This window comes from Polyergus mexicanus, unplaced genomic scaffold (genome assembly GCF_030449975.1).
Source record: "Polyergus mexicanus isolate NDT 795.1 unplaced genomic scaffold, iyPolMexi1.0 SCAF_47, whole genome shotgun sequence".
Lineage (NCBI taxonomy): Eukaryota > Metazoa > Arthropoda > Insecta > Hymenoptera > Formicidae > Polyergus > Polyergus mexicanus.
In genome coordinates this window covers 45,846-55,851 of record NW_027223367.1, presented here as the reverse complement: position 1 = coordinate 55,851, position 10,006 = coordinate 45,846, and the positions used below count along the sequence as shown (strand labels likewise).

Here is a 10,006-nt window from a genome sequence, read left to right as displayed (position 1 = left end):
CTTCTCGTGGTACTCCTGAAAACGCCACCTACTTTAGAAAGTAAGATTCGGTAGGTGTCGGCTGAGTCTAGTCACAGCGAAGTTTTTCCCCCTTTTCCGCACAGTCATGAGCCGGCATCAGTGATACTATGACCTTCTGATGGACGTCCGGGTGACGCTCTCTACTGATCCTTGCGCCGGTGCTGGTGATCCGGATTGATCCACCGGATCCCGGCCCGCGCGAGAGATGTTCTGAGCCGATCTCGGGGTCCGGGATTGTCATGGTTGAGATCTGATGCTAATCGAATGGCTCACAAGTGACAGCGTCCTTCCGGTCTTCCCTCTCACACACCTTCCGCACTTCCCGGCAGCTCATCTCCATCCGTTCGTCTCTATTGTTCTTTGGTGCAGTAGAGAGGAACAGGGGCTGTCAATATTCGCACCACCGGGCCCTGCGCTTCTGAGGTCTTTGGCCCAGCGGCGACGGAACCGGTGGTTACTAATCTTTTCTTTTCTTTTCAGGTTTCCTGTACCCTTGGGAAAGCCACCCTCTCTCTCTCTCTTTCTTATCACCCCTCTTTAACAAAACTTACTAACACCACTAACACTCTTCACTCTTCTTTCTCTTTTTCGTCACTCTACTCTCTTTCCCTCCTGAGCTAAAAGCTCTCACCTTAACGCCTTTTCACTCCTTTTCGTACTATCGCTTTTGCTATCGCTTTTCTATCTCTATACTCTTTTCTCTTCATTTCTTTTCTCTTGTACTTTCTCTTTACTATAACTAAAACTAAAACTAACGATACGTCTTCTCGTCTTCTCTTCTTGCTTTCTCTTTCTCCAGTTTCTTCTCTTATTTCCCACTCTATCTCTACATAAAACAGCAGCATGCAACGCTACGAGTCGGTGCCAGCTCTGCTGGCCGAATGGCTCTAATGTAGCAACACACACACTCTTACACTCTCCTTTTTTTCCTTTTCTTTCTCTTTTTCTTCCTTTATTATTCCATTTCTTTATTTCATTATACAGCATGTAACGCTACGAGTCGGTGTCAGCACTGCTGACCAAATGGCTCTTACGTAGCAACACACACATACACACGTTCTGTTTTTCTATCTCGTCTTTCTCTCCCTATTCTTTCTTTCTTTACTCCACTTTAATTAACAACTCTCACTAACAACTTCGTTACTAACACTTTCATTGATCTGTCTACTCTGTCGCTTTTACCAATCCCTTAATACAGCATAGCTACGAGTCGGTGTCAGATTGACCAAATGGCTCTTACGTAGCAACACACACATACACACGTTCTGTTTTTCTATCTCGTCTTTCTCTCCCTATTCTTTCTTTCTTTACTCCACTTTAATTAACAACTCTCACTAACAACTTCGTTACTAACACTTTCATTGATCTGTCTACTCTGTCGCTTTTACCAATCCCTTAATACATCATAGCTACGAGTCGGTGTCAGATTGACCAAATGGCTCTTATGTAGCGAGCGCACCTAGATACGTTCCCGTACTCGGCTTTCCTATCCCCTCTACATCCAATCTTCCGGCAGCCCATCCCCATCCGTTTGTCTCTGTTGTGCCTCGGTACAGTGGAGAGAGACAGGGGCTGTTGTACTCACCCACCGGGCCCTGCGCTTGGTTGAACGTCTCTATGAGGGAAGAGACTATTGTATTTACGCTCTCGTCGACAAAGTTTCGACGAGCTCGAGCTCGCGCTCGCTAAGCAAAGCCGTGTCGTCGCCGACCGCCTGGAAGTCCGGTTGGGTATTATAGGAGGTATGACGTGTCGCGCTTCGGCGCTTATTTTATGAACACACTTTTATTACGAGCACAGCATTGCCACGAGTCGGTGTCGCAAAACCGAAAGACTCTTATGTGGCGCGCACGCATCTAGTGTGTTTCCCTCTCGTCTAGGACGCAGCAGCGGAATGGTCGCGCTTACCGAACGTTTACTCCACGGATACGAGTGGCGTGGAAGGACGATTACAACGTTCTTCCCGCACGCTTTGTACGCCGTAGCGAAATATAAGTGCGTGCTAAAAGCACGATAGCACATTTATCCTCGAAGTCTAAGCATCGGCATCGTCGATCTAGCGTCAGGGTAAATCGCGCTGTCCTCGCGATCGCGCGTTTACATTGGGAGAATGAGAATGTGTATGATCTTTTTATAATACATAATATAAGATGGAGAATGATCTTGAAGTAAGAGAGGAGGAGGTTTATTATATACACGGACCGCCTCGCTCCTCTCGCGAAGACGAGACGCACGCATAAAGTGTGTTGCGTAATAAGTAGTAAGTAGATAGAGTGTCGCCGACCGGCTAATAAAGACCGGCGGCGCGAGAAGTAAGAGCTTAATAGCGACGGGCCTTCGGGCTCGCTCGCGTTACCGCTCCACTCGAGTAACCGAACACGAAGCTCCCTGGTTGATCCTGCCAGTAGTCATATGCTTGTCTCAAAGATTAAGCCATGCATGTCTCAGTGCATGCCGAATTAAGGTGAAACCGCGAATGGCTCATTAAATCAGTTATGGTTCATTAGATTGTACCCACATTTACTTGGATAACTGTGGTAATTCTAGAGCTAATACATGCAAAACAGAGTCCCGACCAGTGATGGAAGGGACGCTTTTATTAGATCAAAACCAATCGGTGGCGGGCGGTTCGCCGTTCGTCCACCGTTTATTTTGGTGACTCTGAATAACTTGTGTAACGGGTAACGGGGAATCAGGGTTGGATTCCGGAGAGGGAGCCTGAGAAACGGCTACCACATCCAAGGAAGGCAGCAGGCGCGCAAATTACCCAGTCCCGGCACGGGGAGGTAGTGACGAAAAATAACGATACGGGACTCATCCGAGGCCCCGTAATCGGAATGAGTACACTTTAAATCCTTTAACGAGGAACCATTGGAGGGCAAGTCTGGTGCCAGCAGCCGCGGTAATTCCAGCTCCAATAGCGTATATTAAAGTTATTGCGGTTAAAAAGCTCGTAGTTGAATCTGTGTCGCACATCGTCGGTTCACCGCTCGCGGAGTTTAACTGGCGTGATGTGGGACGTTCTACCGGTGGGCTTAGCCTCGCGAGGGGCGGTCCAACTAATATCCCGTCGCGGTGCTCTTTACTGAGTGTCGAGTCGGGCCGGTACGTTTACTTTGAACAAATTAGAGTGCTTAAAGCAGGCTACCTTCGCCTGAATACTGCGTGCATGGAATAATGGAATAGGACCTCGGTTCTATTTTGTTGGTTTTCGGAACCCCGAGGTAATGATTAATAGGGACAGATGGGGGCATTCGTATTGCGACGTTAGAGGTGAAATTCTTGGATCGTCGCAAGATGGACAGAAGCGAAAGCATTTGCCAAAAATGTTTTCATTAATCAAGAACGAAAGTTAGAGGTTCGAAGGCGATCAGATACCGCCCTAGTTCTAACCATAAACGATGCCAGCTAGCGATCCGCCGAAGTTCCTCCGATGACTCGGCGGGCACCTTTCGGGAAACCAAAGCTTTTGGGTTCCGGGGGTTGTATGGTTGGAAAGCTGAAACTTAAAGGAATTGACGGAAGGGCACCACCAGGAGTGGAGCCTGCGGCTTAATTTGACTCAACACGGGAAACCTCACCAGGTCCATACACCGGAAGGATTGACAGATTGATAGCTCTTTCTTGATTCGGTGGGTGGTGGTGCATGGCCGTTCTTAGTTGGTGGAGCGATTTGTCTGGTTAATTCCGATAACGAACGAGACTCTAGCCTGCTAAATAGGCGTACCTTATGGTATCGCGAAGGCCCCCGGCTTCGGCTGGCGGGGGCTTTTACTACCAACGTACAAACAAATCTTCTTAGAGGGACAGACGGCTTCTAGCCGCACGAGATTGAGCCATAACAGGTCTGTGATGCCCTTAGATGTTCTGGGCCGCACGCGCGCTACACTGAAGGAATCAGCGTGTGTTCCCTGGCCGAAAGGCCCGGGTAACCCGCTGAACCTCCTTCGTGCTAGGGATTGGGGCTTGTAATTGTTCCCCATGAACGAGGAATTCCCAGTAAGCGCGAGTCATAAGCTCGCATTGATTACGTCCCTGCCCTTTGTACACACCGCCCGTCGCTACTACCGATTGAATGATTTAGTGAGGTCTTCGGACTGGTACGCGGCAATGTCTCGGCATTGCCGATGTTGCCGGGAAGATGACCAAACATGATCATTTAGAGGAAGTAAAAGTCGTAACAAGGTTTCCGTAGGTGAACCTGCGGAAGGATCATTAACATTCCGGAGGTCCTGCTCTGCGTCTCGAGTCTTTTGGACGCGCGCTCGCAGCAGTCGGCGACTGAATGGACAAAGAAAACAGATATGAAAGTAAAATGGAATTGATGGATTATATCCCGCATGTACTAATACGACGACGCGCGTCGAACGCCGCGCGCCTCTGCGACGACCCGAGAGAGAAAGGGAAGCCAGCAGCAGAGCGCCGTCGGCCTTTTTCGGTGCGGTCGGCGTCGTGCGAGCGGGATGGAGGAGGAGAGGATTATCCGAGACTCTCTCCTTAAGCTTCGCAGCCGCAACCGGCGTCGCGTCGCGTCGCGCGCGACCCGTTGAGGCTCGTTGCGCAAATTGCAAAATTAGATGAATGCGATTCGGAGCAGAGACGCTTACCCGATCGCGCTCTTGCCAAGCGCAGAGTTACGATCCGGCGTTAGCGCGTACCGGTGGTAACTTACGCCCGTCCGTGCGTCCGCAACGCTCGTGAACGCGCCCCTCCCCGCACCGGGGCAGCGGTCAGCGTGTTTGTACGCGAGCGCGCGGCTATCGGACGAACGGGCGAGAGGACGGATCACACCCGATCAAGTCCGACGGTTTCTTCAAAGAACATTCCGCCCCGGCTCTTCCAAATATATATATTATTATATTATATATACGGGGAAGAGACGCTCCGATCGCGAAACTTTTGTGCCGTAGCCTCCCCAGCGGTGGCGGCGGTCCGCGCGCGTGCTCGGACGCGCGCGGCCAGGCTGATCGAAGGGCCAACGATTTTATCTCTCTCTCTTCGGAGAGGAGACTAAGATGGATGAACGAAGCGTTCGTTGAACGCAAGAATTGCAAAACGATTACCCTGAACGGTGGATCACTTGGCTCGTGGGTCGATGAAGAACGCAGCTAATTGCGCGTCAACTTGTGAACTGCAGGACACATGAACATCGACATTTCGAACGCACATTGCGGTCCACGGATACAATTCCCGGACCACGCCTGGCAGAGGGTCGTTTTAGTACCTCGAAACTGCTTGCGCCTTTGCGTGCCGGGCCACCGTGTCCGTTCGCGTAAAGGGTGTACGAGCGATCGTTGGACGTTCGCCCGAGACGAGCCATCCCGAGAGGAGGCCCCTTGGCGTCGTCTGAAATAACACCGAAGAAAAAAAAGAGTGAGAGCAGCGTACGCACACACGCAGTAAGTAAAGATAGGGAGCCTGCACGCGCGCGCCCGGAAACTGTCGAAGGAGAGAGGGAGTAGAAGACACGCGCACACACGTTGCGTTATCCCTCTCGCGGTCTCCCGGTGCGCCAGCGCGCGCTCGCGCCTCTTACGCGAGTCTTGGTGCGCGACACCTTCCGCGCAAACGGTAGGAGAGAACCGCGGCGCGTCGTCGCCCAGGCTTACATTTCCACCTATTAGCGGCTGCGAGCCGCGCGTGGAAGAGTCGTTGTCACAAACAACACGCGTCTCCTCGCCACTCCTCTGAGTACAATGGGAAGCCGCTGTGCCGGCGCTGCCGCTCTCCCGACGCTCGCTCTCTATCTCTCTCTCACTCCTCTCTCCATCTCTCCCCGTTGAGGGAGAGAGAGAGAGGGTGGGAGTAAGTGAGAAAAGAGCCGGCGGGGGAGGCGGCGCGGCCACGGTTATCGAAAACTAATCTTTTTGATGACCTCAGAGCAGGCGAGATTACCCGCTGAATTTAAGCATATTATTAAGCGGAGGAAAAGAAACTAACTAGGATTTCCTTAGTAGCGGCGAGCGAACAGGAAAGAGCCCAGCACCGAATCCCGCTGTTCCGCCGTAGGAAAATGTGGTGTTTGAAAGGATCCGCTTATCCCGAGGTGTCGCGTCGCGTTTAAGTCCATCTTGAATGGGGCCACTTAACCGTAGAGGGTGCCAGGCCCGTAGCGACCGGTGTGCGTCTCGGGAGGATCTCTCCTTAGAGTCGGGTTGCTTGAGAGTGCAGCTCTAAGTGGGTGGTAAACTCCATCTAAGGCTAAATACGACCACGAGACCGATAGCGAACAAGTACCGTGAGGAAAAGTTGAAAAGAACTTTGAAGAGAGAGTTCAAGAGTACGTGAAACCGTTCAGGGGTAAACCTAAGAAACCCAAAAGATCGAACGGGGAGATTCATCGTCAGCGGCGCTGGCTTCGCGTCGGTGGGCGATGTCCCGCGGAGTCCTCGCGGCTCTCGCGCGGGCACGCTACCGTGCGTCGATGTTCGGCGCTCGTCGTCGTGCACTTCTCCCCAAGTAGAACGTCGCGACCCGCTGGGTGTCGGTCTACGGTACGGGTGCGGTGACTGACGCGTCGCCGGTAAAACGGCACGCGACAAACCCCCGGTCGCCCGGCCGGCTGCTCGGCGGTACGCGCAAGGTATCAGGCCGCACTATTTACGGTGCGTCGAGGCCGTCGCAAGCGCGCGCCACGGTACTCGGAGGTTACGGACTTTGCGCCGTCCCCGGTCCTGGCTCGCTGTTGGTTGAAGTACGGTTCACCTTCGACAGGCCTGTCGAACGTCCCTCTTATTCCCTTGTGGGAATCGAGGGGGATCTATACCGGTCGGCGACGCTACTGCTTTGGGTACTCTTAGGACCCGTCTTGAAACACGGACCAAGGAGTCTAACATGTACGCGAGTCATTGGGAATTGTCGCGAGACCTAAAGGCGTAATGAAAGTGAAGATCGACCCTGGCCGTCGATCGAGGGAGGATGGGCCGCGTCGCGATGCGGCCTCGCACTGCCTGGGCGTCTCGTTCTCATCGCGAGAAGAGGCGCACCCAGAGCGTACACGTTGGGACCCGAAAGATGGTGAACTATGCCTGGTCAGGACGAAGTCAGGGGAAACCCTGATGGAGGTCCGTAGCGATTCTGACGTGCAAATCGATCGTCGGAACTGGGTATAGGGGCGAAAGACTAATCGAACCATCTAGTAGCTGGTTCCCTCCGAAGTTTCCCTCAGGATAGCTGGCACTCGACCGTTCCCCACGGAACGCGAACGAGTCTCATCTAGTAAAGCGAATGATTAGAGTCCTTGGGGCCGAAACGACCTCAACCTATTCTCAAACTTTAAATGGGTGAGATCTCTGGCTTTCTTGAATTATGAAGCCACGAGTATCTCGGATCAAAGTGCCAAGTGGGCCATTTTTGGTAAGCAGAACTGGTGCTGTGGGATAAACCAAACGCAGAGTTAAGGCGCCCAACTCGATGCTCATGGGACACCATGAAAGGCGTTGGTTGCTTAAGACAGCAGGACGGTGGCCATGGAAGTCGTAATCCGCTAAGGAGTGTGTAACAACTCACCTGCCGAAGCAACTAGCCCTGAAAATGGATGGCGCTGAAGCGTCGAGTCTATACTCTGCCATCAGCGGCAAGTGGGGCGGCAACGGGAACGCCGGGCGCGTCGTGTCTTGTTGGCACGGTGTCGCAAGGTCCCTCGCGTCGTCACGAAGCACTGACGAGTAGGAGGGTCGCGACGGTGAGCGCAGAAGGGTCTGGGCGCGAGCCTGCCTGGAGCCGCCGTCGGTGCAGATCTTGGTGGTAGTAGCAAATACTCCAGCGAGGCTCTGGAGGACTGACGTGGAGAAGGGTTTCGTGTGAACAGCCGTTGCACACGAGTCAGTCGATCCTAAGCCCTAGGAGAAATCCTAAGTTAATGACGGCGTACAATATACTCGAGTGTCGAAAAAACACAGCAATAAAACAGCAGAACCGAGCGAGTCGCGAACGAACGTCGCTTTACGCGCGTTCCGTCGCCGCTGGCGAGCGACGTTTTGATGATGATGATGTATATAAAGACACACGCCCGTCGGGTGAAAGGGAATCCGGTTCCTATTCCGGAACCCGGCAGCGGAACCGCATACAATTCGGGCCCTCGTAAGGGTGTTCGTCGGGGTAACCCAAAATGACCTGGAGACGCCGTCGGGAGATCCGGGAAGAGTTTTCTTTTCTGTATAAGCGTTCGAGTTCCCTGGAAACCTCTAGCAGGGAGATTTGGAACGCGAAGAGCACCGCAGTTGCGGCGGTGTCCGGATCTTCCCCTCGGACCTTGAAAATCCAGGACAGGGCCACGTGGAGGTGTCGCGCCGGTTCGTACCCATATCCGCAGCAGGTCTCCAAGGTAAAGAGCCTCTAGTCGATAGAATAATGTAGGTAAGGGATGTCGGCAAATTGGATCCGTAACTTCGAAATAAGGATTGGCTCTGAGAAGCGGGGCGTGTCGGGCTTGGTCGGGAAGTGGGTCTGGCTGACGTGCCGGGCCTGGGCGAGTTGAACGGTCGGCGTTTTCCCGCCGGTCCCGGGTTCCGAGCTCGGTCCCGTGCCTTGGCCTCCCGCGGATCTTCCTTACTGCGAGGTTTCCGTGGCGGCGCGAGCCGTCGTGGTCGTCCTCTTCGGCCGCCATTCAACGCTCAGCTCAGAACTGGCACATATTAGGGGAATCCGACTGTCTAATTAAAACAAAGCATTGCGATGGCCCTCGCGGGTGTTGACGCAATGTGATTTCTGCCCAGTGCTCTGAATGTCAACGTGAAGAAATTCAAGCAAGCGCGGGTAAACGGCGGGAGTAACTATGACTCTCTTAAACCTTAGACCTTACGCGGCTTAACGCCGCATTCGAACTGAATGGCTTGAGCATTAATGCTAGTAAGACCGGAGTGCTAGCACTGGTAGCGTCTGGCCGAGACAAGAAGGTGAAAGTCGATCTAACACCTAACTTCACCGTGGGGGGAGCGCTGTTACCGCAGAGATCCCCAGTCGAGGTCTGGACCTATTTGGGCAGCACATATAAAGGTGCTAGGGAATACGCAAGCGTCCCTCCTCTAGCTCAATCCATCGAGCTTTTAACGAGAGCACCGCTCAAACTTCAGCAGAGGTTGCGGCTGTTCCGTGACTGTCTCCTCCCACGGTATTACCACCGGTGGGTAGTGGGATCAGTCACGTCAAAAACATTAAGAGGAGTGGACGTGCTGGTAAGAACTGCGGTTCGACGCTGGCTGCGATTGCCCCATGATGTCCCTGCTGGATACTTCCATGCGCCGATACAGAGTGGCGGGCTTGGCATGCCTTTGCTTAGAACTCTGATCCCTATTATGAAGCATAACCGACTTCGGAAGTTGTGTGTAAGCTCGATGCCTGCCGCTTCTGCCGCTGCCGAATCCACATATGTGGCTAGGCAGCTAGCCTGGTGCGAAAAGTATTTATTATGACGACCAAGCTTTCTCACTGGCTAATGAGTCTTCTTACTATCTAGGATTCTTATGCTCGATTTAAAATTAAATATTAGCTATGGTTAAAACGCGCAAAAATGCCTCGGACACAGACAACCCCGATTCTGGGTTGCCTGTGGCGGGTTTACCCGCTGTGGATTACGGAATCACCGATGACAACTTGGCTTGCAATATGGATAAAGATAATGATAAACTGATTACTATAAATGTATCGTTGAAGACGAATGTTACGCATTGTGATATTTGCCGCATTAAAAATATTTTACAAGGATTCCTAAATTTAAAAGATTCGATATATCACTACAAAGAACAGCATAATAATGTGGACATATTGTTAAAATGTAATGCGTGCTCAAAAACTTTTCCAGGTTTGAAAAACTGGAATGGTCACCGACCTAAGTGTAAAGGCCCTCATCAAATAATAGAAAGACCCTTCAAGTGCTCCGAGTGTGTGCTATCTTTTGACACAAATATGACTTTCACAACACGAAAGACACGCGCATCCAAAAACACGTAACAACAAGCGGAAAGAGGAAGTGGAAAGACCACAT

At 52.2% G+C, this 10,006-nt stretch overlaps 1 non-coding gene and 2 pseudogenes across 1 annotated transcript; 2 read left to right on the top strand and 1 right to left on the bottom strand.

Annotated features, from left to right (window-relative positions):
• The first annotated feature begins 2,406 nt into the window (after positions 1-2,406).
• On the top strand, positions 2,407-4,239 carry LOC138943855 (small subunit ribosomal RNA; annotated as a pseudogene).
• An 842-nt stretch (positions 4,240-5,081) lies between these two features.
• Positions 5,082-5,236, top strand: LOC138943852 (5.8S ribosomal RNA). Its single transcript, XR_011448559.1, has one exon. It is a non-coding gene; the product is annotated as a 5.8S ribosomal RNA (ribosomal RNA).
• Positions 5,237-8,058: 2,822 nt separating this feature from the next.
• On the bottom strand, positions 8,059-8,629 carry LOC138943850 (uncharacterized; annotated as a pseudogene).
• Between the last annotated feature and the right edge of the window lie 1,377 nt (positions 8,630-10,006).